The sequence below is a fragment of the Heterocephalus glaber genome, unplaced genomic scaffold (assembly GCF_053883595.1).
Source record: "Heterocephalus glaber isolate CG9 unplaced genomic scaffold, H.glaber_assembly_v1.0 deba00000738, whole genome shotgun sequence".
NCBI lineage: Eukaryota > Metazoa > Chordata > Mammalia > Rodentia > Bathyergidae > Heterocephalus > Heterocephalus glaber.
In genome coordinates this window covers 12,461,715-12,476,405 of record NW_028258161.1, presented here as the reverse complement: position 1 = coordinate 12,476,405, position 14,691 = coordinate 12,461,715, and the positions used below count along the sequence as shown (strand labels likewise).

At 45.3% G+C, this 14,691-nt stretch overlaps 1 long non-coding RNA gene and 1 pseudogene across 1 annotated transcript in view; one reads left to right on the top strand and one right to left on the bottom strand.

Moving 5' to 3' along the window:
* The first annotated feature begins 747 nt into the window (after positions 1 to 747).
* The window catches only part of LOC110345266 (uncharacterized), a 52,953-nt gene continuing 39,009 nt past the window's right edge, over positions 748 to 14,691 (top strand). Inside the window, exon 1 of the long non-coding RNA XR_002388471.2 lies at positions 748 to 884. This is a non-coding gene — a long non-coding RNA (uncharacterized LOC110345266). The remainder of the gene's footprint in view (positions 885 to 14,691) is intronic.
* Positions 4,522 to 5,778, bottom strand: LOC110345264 (G kinase-anchoring protein 1 pseudogene; annotated as a pseudogene).

Here is a 14,691-nt window from a genome sequence, read left to right as displayed (position 1 = left end):
TTTACAAAGACTTTGTTTCCATTTTTTCCTTTTCTCATATTTTTCCTTTTCCCTTCCTTCCTTTCCCCTACCCCTCCCACTTCCCCTGCTCCTTTAGACCTTTTCTTCCTATTTCACATTATCAATTATATATTTTGATCCTTATGTACATTTTTAGTTTCTCAGACCAGAGAAACTATTGGGTATTTACACATGTGTATCCTATTTATTTCAGTTAAGAGGATGGCCTCAATGTGCATCCATTTAGCTATAAATCTCTCTAGTTTCTCCTTTATGGCTGAGTAGTACCCCATTTTATAAAAAAACCACTTCTTCTTTATCAAGTCTCCAATTGATGGACCCTTGGGCAGTTTCCAAGTTGAAGATTTTGTATTTTGACTTCTGTGTTTCTTCCTGAAAATAATTCCCTAATGCTTTTGTATTTTGATTGTCATATATATTACATTTTCAGTACATTCTTCTAGTGAAATGGTTGACAGGTGTGAAAAGACTTTCCTACTGGAAGTTCCCTGAGAAAAGGCCTTAAATTCCCTTTTACTAGAGAATCATGAGAAAACTACCAGGCAGCTGCTTCGAGGCTTTGGCTGGAATGAGAACCAGCCCTGGTGTTGGTGTTTAACATGACCCCGCCGCCATTGTGTGGCCAGGCTAAGCGGGTAGGGGTCACAGGTGAGTTTTGTTGTTGCCAGCCGGAGTTCATCTTTAGAATGATCTTTAATTTCTTTTCTGTGCGCTGCTTCCTTTTTATTTGATCTTTCTGTTGTAGGAGACTCCGCGGAGGCTGCGGGTCTGCCCCAGAGCAGAAGGAGCAGTTTGCTGGAGCAGCAGGACAGAGATGCGCTCGGCCAAGCTTCAAGAGGCCGGGAGAGGAAGCGGGTCCACAGGTAGCAGAGCTCCTGGCTCTTGGTTTTCTTGTTGTTGAGCTGCTCTTTATGTTCTGGATCTCAACCCCTTCTCGGATCCACGATTTGCAAATCTTTTATCATGCTCCTTGCTTTTACCTTCCTCTGATCCTGTTCTTTGGTTCACAGTTTTAAATTTTGATGTAGTAACATTTGTCTATTTTGGCTCTTGTTGCTCTTGATGTGGTTTTGGTGTTATATTAAAAGATCATTGCAAAATTCAGTATCATGAAACTTCCCGTGTTCTAGGAGTTTTATAGTTTTAAGTCTTACATTTATTATGTCTTTGATCCATTTTGAGTGTGTTTTGTAGATAGTATCAGGAAAAGACCCAATTTATTTTCTTTCCTGGTTTTACTTCGTTCTGGTTGGCGGATTGGTTGGTTTGTTTGGGGTACTGGGCATTGAACCCAGGGCCTCTGTACTGAGCTAATCCCCCACCCTTTTTTCTTTTCTTTTCTTTTGAGACAGTCTCACTGAGTCATTAAGTTGTCCAGAGTGGGCTTTAACCTAGGACCCTCCTCCCTCAGTCTCCCAGTGCTGGGATCACAGGTCTGTGCAGCCACACTCAGGGGAAGGGGTCCGATTTCAGAGTCAATTTTGAAATCAAGAAGTGTGAGTTCTCCAGTCTTGTTCTTATTTTTTAAGATAAGAGCTTGATTATTTGGGATCCTTTGAAATTTCATATTAATTTTAGTTAGGGTCTTTTTTTATATCTTAAAGCCTTTGGGACTTTGATAGAGATTTCATTGAATGTGTGGATTGCTTTGTGTGTCCATTTATTTGTATTTGTTTAATTTCTTTCCCATGTTTTATGGTTTTTATGTATATTTCATATCCTTAATTATATATATTCCCAAGTATTTTATTCCCTTAATGCTATTCTAAACAGAATTAATAAATTCTCATTCATTCTCAGTGTATAGAAATGCAACTGCTTTTCTGCATGCCGAGTTTTGTATCCTGTTCTGTGTTCCACGAGGGATGACTAGGGAGATAGAAAAGAGCACTTGATTCATTCTCGAGGGCTGGCTGTAACTCAAGTCGGTCGTGAAGGCTCAGGCTCCCCTACACAGCCTTCAAAGTCTCTCTCCTGTGCACAGGCAGATCTCAGTGTCCTCAGAGAGACACCGGCCTGGGATTCCTCAGTTAACCCCACACAGGACAGGATGATGTTATGCCCCTTCCAATCTGTATCTCAGACCATCTGGAAGCGAAAGTGGCTGGCATTCGGGTCGTAACTCAAAACTCTGTTAGTCCTCTGCACTTAGACTCAGCCTCCCACAAAGCCTCAGCATGTGGGCAAACTGGAGACAGTGTTTGGCCAGAGTGCAGCGCGCAGGGCCTGTAGGCCATTTCCCAGTACAGACCTCGGCCCTGTCCGACGCCTCCTGAGGTGGGCCTCTGGTATCTGCGCCCCTGTCAGCACACTGGTCAGAATCACCTATTGGTCTCTGCTTACAGCATTCAAGGCTTTCTCAAGCCCAGATCTCCAAATTTTTTCAGACTCTTCCAACAAACCAGTTCCAGTGGCTTCTGAACTACATGTTTAGATATCATATCAGTGATCTATTCTGATACCAATTTTCTGTATTAGCTTTTTTTTTTTAATCACTGGGATCAAGTACAGTGGACTGTCAAGTTACAATGGCCTGACATACGAACAACTTGAGTTAATTAGATTAATGGAAGGTTCATCTGCCTCTTGTTATCTGTAGCGTGTACCCAGGTAAACAGCCAGATCTCAGCTGTATTGAGTTACAACCAACTTGAGTTAACCAGCCCTTGGGAACTGATCAAGTTTGTAAGTCAAGGGTCCACTGTACCTGACATATACAACTTAGAGGAGAGGTTTATCTTTGCTCACAGTTTCAGAGGTTTCGGTATATGAATGGCTGCCTACAAGACAAACATTATGGTGGAAGGGGCAAGGGAGTAAAGGCGCTTAATTTTGAGGAGCTGCAGAGCAGGGGAACAGTGCTAGAGAGGAGAGAGGTAGGAACCGGCTATGGCCCCCAAGGTCATGCCTCCATGACCCACCCGTGGAAAACCATTACTGTGCTCTACTAACCTGCTAGGAGTCACAACAGTCAAGCTCACAGTCATCAACGGCCACACTTGCCTTCCAGAAATAAATTCCACTTTACAGTGTATAATTCTTTAAGATGTTCAATTTTTGTTTGCTATAATTTTTAAATTTTATTTATTTTGGGGTTTTCTTGGAGACAGGATCTTGAGTACCTATATTTCAGGATGGCCTTAAACTCACTATATAGACCAGGTTGGCCTCACGTTTGGTGATCCTCCTGCCTCAGCCTCTCAACTGCTGGGATTACAGGCATGCACCACCATGCCTGGCTTGCTACAATTTTCTTGAGAATTTTTTGCATCAGTAGTGATCGGGGGTATTGGCCCGTTGTTGTTGTTGTTGTTGTTGTTTTCTTGTAGTGTTTTTGCCTGGCTTTGGAGCCAGGGTAAGCTTCTCTCATGGAATGGGTTAGAAAGTGTGGTCTCCTCTTTGTGGTTTTTTTGTTTTGTTGTTGTTTGGTTTGGTTTGTTGGGTTTTTTTTTTTTTAAAGAGTTTGAGAAAATTAGTGTTTATTCCTTAAATGTTTGGCAGATTTCTCTAGTAAAGTCTTATGGTTCTGGGTTTCTATTTGTTGGGAGGCTTTTGATTACTGATCCAATGTTCTTATCGCTCTGTTAGATTTTCTGTTTCTTTTTCTTTGTGATTCAGTCTTGATAGGTCGTGCTTCTAGGAATTTGTTTTATCTGTATTATCTAATATGTTGGCATACAATTATTAATTGTACTCCCATATATCTTTAAAATTGTCCTCTTTCATTTCTGATTTATTTGCATCTTCATCAATTTAAATATGTTTGTCAATTTTGTTAATTTTCAAAGAACTAGCTATTTTTCTAGTCTCTATTTTGTTTATCTCTGCTCTAATCTTTATTTCCTTCTGCTGGCTTTTGATTCCAGTTTGCTTTTTCTAATTTCTTTGTTTTGTTTTGGTACCGGGGATGGAACTCTGGACCTTGCGCTTGTGCAGCAGGTGCCAGAACCAGTGAGCTAAATTCCCGGCCCTTCTTTTTCTAATTTCTTAAAGTATAAAGTTAAATTGTTGATTTAAGAGCTTTTATTATAATTGTTTGTAACTATAAATTTCCCTTTTAGTACTTTTTACTGCATTTAATTTGGGGTTTTTGAATTTGGTATGTTATTCTTTGTCTCATATGTTTTCTAATTTCCCTTGTCATTTGTCACTGTTCTTTCAAGTTTTCCTTCTGCTATTGATTCCTAATCTCTTTCCATTTTGATTAGAAAGATACCTCATGATTTTGATATTTTTTTTAATAGTAAAGTAAATTTATTGAATGATAAACTAAAGTGACAAGAAGTATAGATAGTAAACAATAATCATTAAGTTCTACTGGAATTCTAATTTTTTCTTTTCACTTTTAAGCCAAAAACATAAATTTAAAGACTATTAGCTAGTTGCTTGTTGTTCCTTCAACAAAACTTCATAGTCTAGCAGCTGCACAACATTAAATATCTACATTTTTGAAAAGCCCTGAAAATTTAATTTTTGTGATGACTTCAAAGGCTAATGTAATCACCTGCACTGGTCAGATTCAGTTTCTTTTTCCTTTTCTGCCACCCTGGTACTTGGCTCATTCTGCTTGTAATACTTTCACTTTAGATCTTTCTTGTTCTAATGGAGCATGAAGTGAAGTAACCTGTATAGTTAGCTTATTCTTGATACTTTGTGATTCATCAACTTGCAGAAGTATTTCTGCTTTATCTTTCATTTCACCTTCCTGAAGCATTTTCAGTAACTGTGAACTTCTTGCCTTTACTTCTTTATACTTTGCCTCCCACTGAGTGAGCACATTTTTCAGCTTCTGGATTTCAGCATCTTTCCTTTCAAGTTCCAACTTTAGTCTTTCAATTCTTCCATCTTTAAGAACCACTTCCTTGTGTTCATGAGCTGTACAGTTATCTGTTCCATTATATTCTGTAAGCTGTTCTCTTTTTTTCTCTAATAAGAATTTTATGAACATCATCTTCCAATCAATTGAAGAATCCTCCATCATGTGATAGTCTGAGAAGAACTCAATTCCTCAGTCTTTTTACTAATGTGATCTTCAGATTGGAAATCTTTTAGTGATACCGTGAGAGGTTTATCTCTTCCTTGATGATTCTTTTATCTTTTTTATGCATAATCTTTGAATGAGTTGAAGCATTTCAGTATTTTCATACTCCTTTTTGTGCTCTTCATATTCTAATTTACTTAGCAGTAATGCTTTCTCAAGATCAGCTTCAAACATTTCAGATGTCAGCTGTTCATCTGTTTGTCTCCATTCTTGCCAGTTCTCTTCTGGTGAATCCTTCTGCAAGGGGTTTGACAGTGGAAGGTCCTGATGAGCCTTACAAATGACATGAGAGGATTTCTGGAGAATCTTCTTAAAAGCAAGATTCCTAAGCTCATTTGCTTCACTCTGTTGCTGTTCTTTCTTTTTTCTTCTTTTTTCTCTTTTTTTCTCATTTGTAGTTGATTTGCTTCCCATAGTTTGAGACTTTCCAGTATTCCAGCCTTTCCCTTTTCCAGGCTCAGAATCAGAACCACTGCCACTATCTACTTGTAAAAGGGCAAAACGAGAGGCTGTAGTGGGAACAGAACTAAGTACTGCTGAGGCCATGGTACAGATTTTTCTTTTCAAATGCTTCTGTCAAGAATAATTCCTTAACCCCAAGAATCACAGCTGTCCTAAACTGCAGACACCCAGTAGATAGTATTTCTCGCAACTACACACAGGAAGACTGGGGGCCGGGCGATACCCAGCCCGGGCAGCAGCTGCTTCAAACTGGGCCTTCGCTCAGCCTGGTCCTCCCCAGCAGGTGGCCACTCCGGGCGTGGGACTCGGCGGGGCCGAAGTCGGGGGGCTCGCGGGTGCGCGGGGCGCGGGCTTCGGCTGCGGGGAGGGTGGGCAGAGCGCGGCGGGAGTGGATTTTGATATTGTAAAAATCTATCAAAGCTTATTTTGTAGCCTAACTGTTGTCTGTCCCAGAGAATAACCCATAGGTATTATGTATTCCTCCACAGCTGACGCAGTGTTCCGCACATGTCTGTCAGGTCCAGTTGGTCTATTTGTTGTTCAGGCCCTCTGGTTCCTCATTGGACTTCTGCCTGGTTGTCATCTCAAGTTCATGTCATTCTTTTTCATTTTACAGAGGATAAATGGAAAGAGGCAAAGAGACGTAAAATAGCTTGCTCAATTTCATAGCTAGTAAGTAGGTGGGAGAGTTAGGACTCGGTTCGAGGTCCAGGTTTTCCAAAGGCCATGCTGTAAAACACGAGATTAGAGAGAACTTTTCATGCTGTGCACGTTATGATGGTCCCGCTAGTCACCCCAGGCATTTATGTACTTGCTAGGATTTGGTAATTGCCAAATACCATGCACACAGGAGCAGATGGATATGCGGTGCACACACACGTGTCCACACGTATGTGTGTTTGGCCCACCTGTCCCAGCTGTGCAACAAATCACTCCAAACCCGCAGGCCCGAGTGCGCACCTGGGTTCTGTGTGTCAGGAATTCGGACAGCACAGCAGGATGTCACGCCTCTGTCCTCAACCTTCGGGGCCTTCGTGACGCGTGAGGAGCCTGGGCTGGGATAACAGGAAGCCACATGCCCTTGGGTCCCTCACAGCGTGCGGCCCAGAGCAGTCGACCTTCTTTCAGTGCTGCTCACGCTCCACCCGCGAGGCTAACGCCCTCTTTCTCACCCATCCTCGCAAGTCCTAGAACATTACTTTGCCATCCTGTGCTGTTCAGAGTCACAGTTCCGCAGGTTCCAGGGCAGGGGAACTGTTCTCACCTCTTAGGGAGGGAGTGTGGCAGGGTCCCCTTGCAGGGCAGTGAGCTGGATGGAGAAACCACTGTGGCCCCTTTAGGGCATGCACCATGCCCTATGCCCCCTTCACCCTCTGCCCACCATCACCTGCATTTGGCAGGTGCCTCAAAAGGCTCCCTGGTGTCTGGGGATCCACGCCAGCCTGCCCTTTCCAGAACCCCATTGAGATGAGTTCTTTGAAGGCCTCTCTCTGCTGCCCCGCACCTTGCCTGCAGGGGAGGGGGCAGGGGACCGGGACACTGTCTGCAAAGCCCAAGCCGGAGGTCTGACCCCCGTAACTAACTTGACACCCAGCCCAGCAGGCTTCGTTTTACACACAGAAATCAGCAGCTGAGGCAAAATATACAAGCTCTTAAAACACCAAGCTCTCTATAGTATTCCAGACTTGTATCCCTAAAATACACAAAAATGTACAAGTGTCTAAAACCGGAGAGGTGACACCGACGTTGCCCAGAAAGTCTAAATTACAGGACACTATCGGAAACAGTAACCCTGACGGCGCTGTGGAGAGGGGTCTCCTTCAGGGGGGGCTCTTGTCCTTTTTGCCCGGGGCACTCATTACTGATGATTAGCTGCAGAAGAATTGAAAATAAATTAGTGCTGATGGAGGAAAAGCACAGGAGGAGCAGGGAACCGGTTAGGGAACCGGAGCGGGGAACCCGCAGCAGGCCCGGTTTCCTCATTCTGGGCAGAAAATCGCCCAGTATCCCGAGTGCCTGGGGGTGGGAATGTGCTTATTTCTATCTGTCAGGAGGGGAAAAGCAGCCCAGGTTCTAGACGCACATGGAAAGGGACTGCTGCACTTACAGCTGTTTCACTGGTGTCTGAATCAAGGGATTTTAGTTTGAGGGCAACAAGTCAGGAGGCGCCATGCTTCGGCGGGAGTTCGGGTGTTTACTGATAACAAGTCCCCTCATCTTCACACATGCTGGCTGCGGCCCTGGGACACAACGCATGGGTTTGCTGGTCTCTCTCTTTAACAGAATGTTCTGTCTTTTTAAACTGTCATACTGTCGCTTGCTGCTGAAAACATGCGCTTCAGTGAGTTTTCACTCAAGTTTTTATTTCAGGACTTTGCATGGCAAAGTGGCCTGGGAGGCGGATGGAGGACAGAGCATGCCTTGGGGGAATATGGGGGGAATTTCTCCTCACTCGCTGCTTTGCTTCTTGCTCACTGGGTTGGAAATCTTTATTATTATTATTTTTATTATTATTATTATTATTATTATTATTATTATTTGAAGTGCTGAGGATTGAACTCGGTCTTCCCACTGAGCTACTTCCGAGCCCTTTTTTATTCTGAGACAGGATCTCTCTAAATTGGGCTTGCACTGGTCAGAGAGGGCCTAAGGACAGAGGAGAAAAGAAGGTGAGGGAAATACAGTGGACCCTTGACTTACAAATCTGATCGGTCCTGAGGGCTGGTTGTCAGTACAGCTGAGATCTGGATGTTTACCTGGGTACCTGCTGTGGATAACAAGAGGCAGACGAATCTTCCATCAACCTAATTAACCCAAATTGTTCATATATCAGGCCAGTCTTAACTTGAGGGTCCCCTGTATGTTTTCCCAGGCAGGAGGGAAGAATGGATAGTGAGACATTTTAGGAAAGGATGAAACTTAGTATGACATGAACCCAGGTGGAGGAAATGGCAGTTTACAGCATGAGAATTAGCGAGTGCTCTTGTGTACAGCCAAATGTGACAATCCTTACATGTCTCACCATGACAGTGAGGACTTGGTGTTTGGATGATGGAGCCTGAAGCCAACAAACCAATTGGAAAAACTCAGGTTTTCTTTATTGTAGTAAAGATACCAATTATGTTGGGTAGTAGCTCCTTTGGGTGTTGTGGCCACATAACATTCACCTCTCCATTTTGTGGCTCCAGATCTCTTAAGGGGCACCCCTCAACCCCAGCCACCAACCCACAGTGGGCGGACACTAAACCTGCACCCCAGGGCGAGTGTTTAGCTCAATGGTAGCCATGTGCTTAGCATGAACAAGCCTTGAGCTCAATCCCCAGCACTGAAAAAAATAGAAAACTTTACTCTTTAAGACTATTGTTCCATCATTATCATTTTCTACTGAAGCAAACCTAAATCTTAAACTTGTTAGTTTTCCTCAGCATGGGGACACAGTACCCAGCACAATGGCTCTAATCTTGGGCCCTACAGTCACTCATTTGGGTCCCTAGATCTAGTCTGTTGATTAGCTGTGTGACTCTACATGAATTACTTAATGCCTTTTGAATCTCTATGTCCTTATCTGTAACTGGACATAATAGTGCTGTACTACTTAAGGCTCTAGAGAAGGTCACTTACTGATTTAACAAATTTTATCAAATGCTGTTTGTCAGGCACTGAGAATACAGAGGACCAACTTTGGCTCCTTTTCGTGCTTTATCCTTCTTTGAACATTTGCAACATTTGCCATTTATTTGTTGATTTGATTAGCTTCTGCCTTCTCGACTGTTAAAGATAGCAGGTCCCAAATAGAGTCATTTGTGTTACATTCCACATCACCAAACTGAAATATCAGTCGTTTGCTTATAAGATCTGGCTTCCAAAACATCAGAGACAAGAGCCAAATCCCATGAAACCGATCAGACTGTCCTGGCATGACAAGAAGGAAAGTAACCTGGGATGACCAATCCACTCTTTGTTCCTGCTCTTCTATTTTTCTGCCTATATAATCTGCTCTGCTTATTATTATTATTATTATTTGAAGTCCTGAGGATTGAACTCAGTCTTAACTTGAGGGTCCCCTGTACGTTTTCCCAGGCAGGAGGGAAGAATGGATAGTGAGACATTTTAGGAAAGGATGAAACTTAGTATGACATGAACCTGGGTGGAGGAAATGGCAGTTTACAGCATGAGAATCAGTGAGTGCTCTTGTGTACAGCCAAATGTCAAAATCCTTACATGTCTCACCATGACAGTGAGGATGTCTTCATTGGAACAGCTTCATATTTCTGGACTGGGGAATACACCTTTCGGGAATCTCTAGCAAAAGCTTTTTCCCCAGTACTGGGGATTGAACCCAGGGACTCACACAGGTAGGCAGCATTCTACCATTGAGCTAAATTCCTAACCATTTTTTAAAATTTTTTTTGAGACAAGGTCTCATTTCCCCAGCTGAGCTCAAACTTACAGCCCTCCTGACTCGGGCTTCAGTGTAGCTGGAGTTTCAGGTCTGTTCCACCATAGCTGGCACCCATTTGATCTTTAAAACTCAGTTTGAAATTTTGTTTCTCGTCACCTCCAAGCCCCCCATGCTCGTTCCTGGTCCGGTGCTCCATGTACAGAAGGAGCCTCACACTTTTTTTTTTTTCAGGGGTGGGTACTGGGGATCAAACTCAGGACCTTGTGCTTGCGAGGCAGGCAGAGGCACCACTGAGCTAAATCCCTGGCCCAAAAACCTGAGTTTGACCACTGGTCCAGCTCGTTTTCTGGCTAAGTGCTTTTTTGGGGGGTGGGGGGTACAGAGGATTGAACTCAAGGCCTTGCACTTGCAAGGCAGGGGTGATGCTGCTGGGCTGAGTCCCGGCCCCTCCCACGCATATTGACGGTAGGACAGATGAGTGCTTGGGTTATGGATGGGTGAATGGGTGAGTGAGCTGCTTCCTTCTGAAAGCCCAGCCCTCAGAATGCTCAGCCTGCCAGATGCAGGTCAGGAACACCTCTCTTCCCTGGTACTCTCAGGCTGCCTGGGCAGGGGATCAGGGCCCCGGATGCAGGTCCACACTGCGAGTGCCATTGCCCAAGATGGCCTCTGTGGGGCTGCTTCACTTCTTATTCCTGTGTCACTTGCTCTTTGGGTCAATACTTTCTCATCTTCAGAGCAGGAAGACCAAAGGGTAGACAGAAAAGAGATTGGGTCCTTTGATTTCCCTTAGTTTAGGCTCGAGATTTATCTAAGGTAGGAACAAGGCATCCTTTACATGGTTCATTATCTTTGACTGCTTGGATTGGAGGTCAAATCTCAGTTTAAAAAATGATGTGGAGGGCCGGGGATTTAGCTCAGTGGTACTGGCATCTGCCTTGCAAGTGCAAGGTCCCAAGTTGGATCCCTGGTACCAAAAACAAACAAAATGATGTGGAGAAGACTATTAAGAGAAACCTAAGTTGCAAATCTTTACTTTAGTCTGAGAAAACCACAGACCCAAATGCTGAGATGTCCTACTCATCATCCTTGATGAAGCAGAAATAGACGTAGAGCGGCCACCCAGGCAGTCACAGGTCAATGAGGCCAACCTTGTGGGACACCTCCCCTTCCCACAGCTATGGCCAGGTGCAGGATGGCCGTCCTCAGAACCAGCAAGCACCAAGCAAGGAGGGGCGCCCATGGGTCAGACCCAGCGCCAGTCTGCTCCATCAGGGTCAGGGCCTTTGGGCCATGCAGTGAGAGGACAACATTGGCTAGCGCGAGTCGGGAGATCAGGAAGTGCGACAACAAAGCAATGCTGCAGGCACATTGATTATGACTCAGCGAGTTGAAAGCCACCTCAGTGAGCCTGGGACCACCTGTGCAGACCTCAAGGGCCTCCGGACAAGGCCAGCAATGTGGCCTCGGATGTCTCCACTCTCAGCCAAGTTTTATTTCTCAGCAGGGATGACAGGAGCTGCTCCGGCAACTCGGTGCTACTAATGCCCTTGCTGAAAGGGGAAGGTGCCCCCCAGGCCAGTACTACCTCTCTCAGGTGTTCAGGGGCTCATGCATTTGCAGCCACCGAGCCAGGCTTCTTCCATCCCTGAGTACGATCCTACCATTCAAGTGGAGAAGTACGTGAGGGCCCAGGCTGCAACCAGTGAAAACCCTGCCCCGAATCTGACCAAGATGACCTCCATTGAGCTAGTGTCAGGTCACTCAACAGGGTACAGAACCGCCTTCCGGGAGCTTGCCACTGTCACTGGAGAGGTCAGCCCCACCGCCGTGAGCTGCAGCGTGCTCTGGAGGAGCTCGACAAGCCGCTGGCTGAGGTTTCTTCTCCAGGTGCCATCCCCGGAGCACTCAGCTCTTAGAGGCTTTAGGAACCAAGAAGCACCCACCGCGGAAGTGCAGCATAAAACAGGCTGCAAGGTCTGTCACAGTAGCTGCTGGACAGGGCCCCCAGAGGTTCTGAGTCAGAGAGGGTGGTAAGGTATACCGCACCCCAAAAGGACTTTTGGGGCTTAAGATTTAACCTCAACACCTTCCGGCAATCCCCCATGGTGTAAATTACAGCTTCAACAGTTGGCAGCTGTGTTACTTACTTTTCTCATTGCTGAGACAAAATATCTGACCCCCAAAGTTAAAGGAGGAAAGGTTTGTTTAGCTCACAGTCTGTAGAGGTTTCAGTGCCTAATCTGCTGGTTCCAAGGCGGGGTGGCATGGCAGAGGAGAAACAGGTCATGGCAGGCAGAAGATAGCAAACCAACAAGGGAGCCTTAACAGCCTCTCCCTGCCCCTTTATCCCATCCAGACTACTTAGGGTGCGCAGCACTCACACCCTTGATCCTAGCACCCTTGAGCCTAGCATCGCACCATGAATCAGTCCCAGCGTCACACGCTCCAGATTCAGCCCCCTCTGAAAAAGCCCCAGCTCTGACTGCATGAGGCTGTTGGGGGCAGCTAGGCACAGCCATTTCAGCAACCTACCCAAGGAAGGCCATTTAGAAGAAAATGGTGTCGACTTGCCTGTTATCCTCAGTCAGGTGCTTACCTTACTGAATGTCACAGGGGAGAGTAGCTTGTCGCAGCATTAGGGTTTAGGGTCCTGGGGCTCCCAGACAAAGAGCAGCGTAAAACCCTCCCGTCCCCACCGTGCTGAGCTATACTGGCATTTCTCAAACCTGGGTTCTTCCAAACACTGGTCCTGCAACATACTCTGGGAAAGAAACATCCCATACTTTGAAATTTTAGAAAATTTCAGAAAGGCTGGATTTGTATTGGAAATTCACAAACTATCAGCTTTATCAAGGCCTCTGAAAAGTCCTGTGGTAAGGTGATTTTAAAAGTATTTAACACAGTCCATAAAAAACACCCTGACATTGAAAATCTGCTTTTTTCCCTTGGAAATCTGTTTTCACCTTAAAATTTGCTGCTGTGCACAGCTAATGATCTGCAGAAGGGACCGGGGAAATTGCTCGGTGATGGAACGCACTGAAAAGAAGGGCCCGCCACCCACTGGCTCCTGGGATTCTAGCGCGAGCCTGGCCTCTGAGGAGGAGGAATTGCTGCCTTGCCTTTTGGGGGTGCACGCGTATCTCCCCAGAATGCTTGGAAACTGGTCCTCTCCCTCCACAGAGCCGGCCCTGACTAGCCTGGCGTCCGTGAACAGCAGGGACAGTGAAAGACCGGCTTCTGGAGTTTTATGGAAGGGACTGCAGGAGCTGGACTTGGGACAGACGTCTGAGCTGACTGGGGCTCCCAGGATCTCCCCGAGTAGGCTCTTCAGCCCCAGGACACTTGCACGGCCCTGGAAGCTCGGCAGCTGGCGGTTACTCCTCCTGTTACAGACTGTCTTCCTGTTACATTAAACTAGTGATGCTCGATGGAATTTGTGATGAAAGAAAGCTGCTCTCCTGCCTAAATATATTTTTTCTTGATTTCCTGCAGGCAGAGATTACATTTTATTTTCTCCTCTAATAAGAACCTGACTAGAAATGTAAATAAAAGTCACATTTTCATGATACTTGTTAAATTTAAATTATCATTAAATATTACTTCTCAGCCTGAATAAATTATATATGTGTATAAATATGTGTGGAATTTCTCCCTCTCTGTATCAAGGGGGCAACACTAAGTGTCTCACGCCAGAGGTCTGGTAAGCAGGTTCTGGCACAGTCATGCAGTGGACTGTTAAACTTTTAAACATTGTTATAAAAGAACAATCATATGGGGAAAATAGGCAATATATATTTAGAGGTGGGAAATACCAACCATATGGCACAGGACAAGTCTGTGAGGTGAAAACACCAAAATGCTCAGTGTTTGTCTCTAAGAAAGGGGGTTGTGATTTTTTTTTCCTGTTAATCAGTTTATTTTCTCTGGCGCATTTGAAGTCCGTGGGTGTCCCGTGTTTCTGCACATCTTGCGGGCAGAGCCAGTGCCCCTCTTTGTCCTAGCTGGCTTTTCCAGGATGTTTGTGTAATGAGCAGCTTAGGACGATAGGGTGTCCCATGTGGGGCCAGGGGTAGCTTGTTCGCTGTCAGCATCGGAAGGGTAACGTCCCTCTCGGGCAGCGTCAGGAGGGCTTGCTCCCCTGCAGACCAGAGTGCCCAGAGCTCAGGTTCCTCCCTGCAATGTGACCTATCACACAGACACTGTCACCTGACCCATCTGGCATCACCCCGTAGAAATCTGAGGCACAGGGGATTGGTACAGATGTCGGTATTCTGGCTCTTGTGGTTGATGAAGTCCTTGGTCCCTGGCCCTGAGTCTTCTGTCTTGTGCCACATACATGAAACTGTAGTGGGCAAACTTAGCTTGCAAGTAGGGTAAACTCTCGGATTTTTTTTTTCTTGTGGTACTGAGGATCAAACCCAAGGTGCACTCAGCCACTGAACTGTATCCCCAGCCCCTTTACAATATTTTTAATTTTTGAGACAGGGTCTGGCTAAGTTGCACAGATTGGTCCCAGCCTTGTGATCCTCCTGCCTCAGACTTCTGAATATCTGGGAGTATAGCCATGTGCTACCACCCTTGTCTAAAATCTCAGTGTTGACACTTTTCAGCACAGTGAACATACACAGTCATCCTTCAGTGTCTGTAATAACTTGGCTCCAGGAGCCCTCATGGATACTAAAATATGTGGATGCTCTTATATCTAATGACAGAGTATTTGCACTTTAAGAGATGTTACCAAAATCCCTGGCTGTGAGTCTTG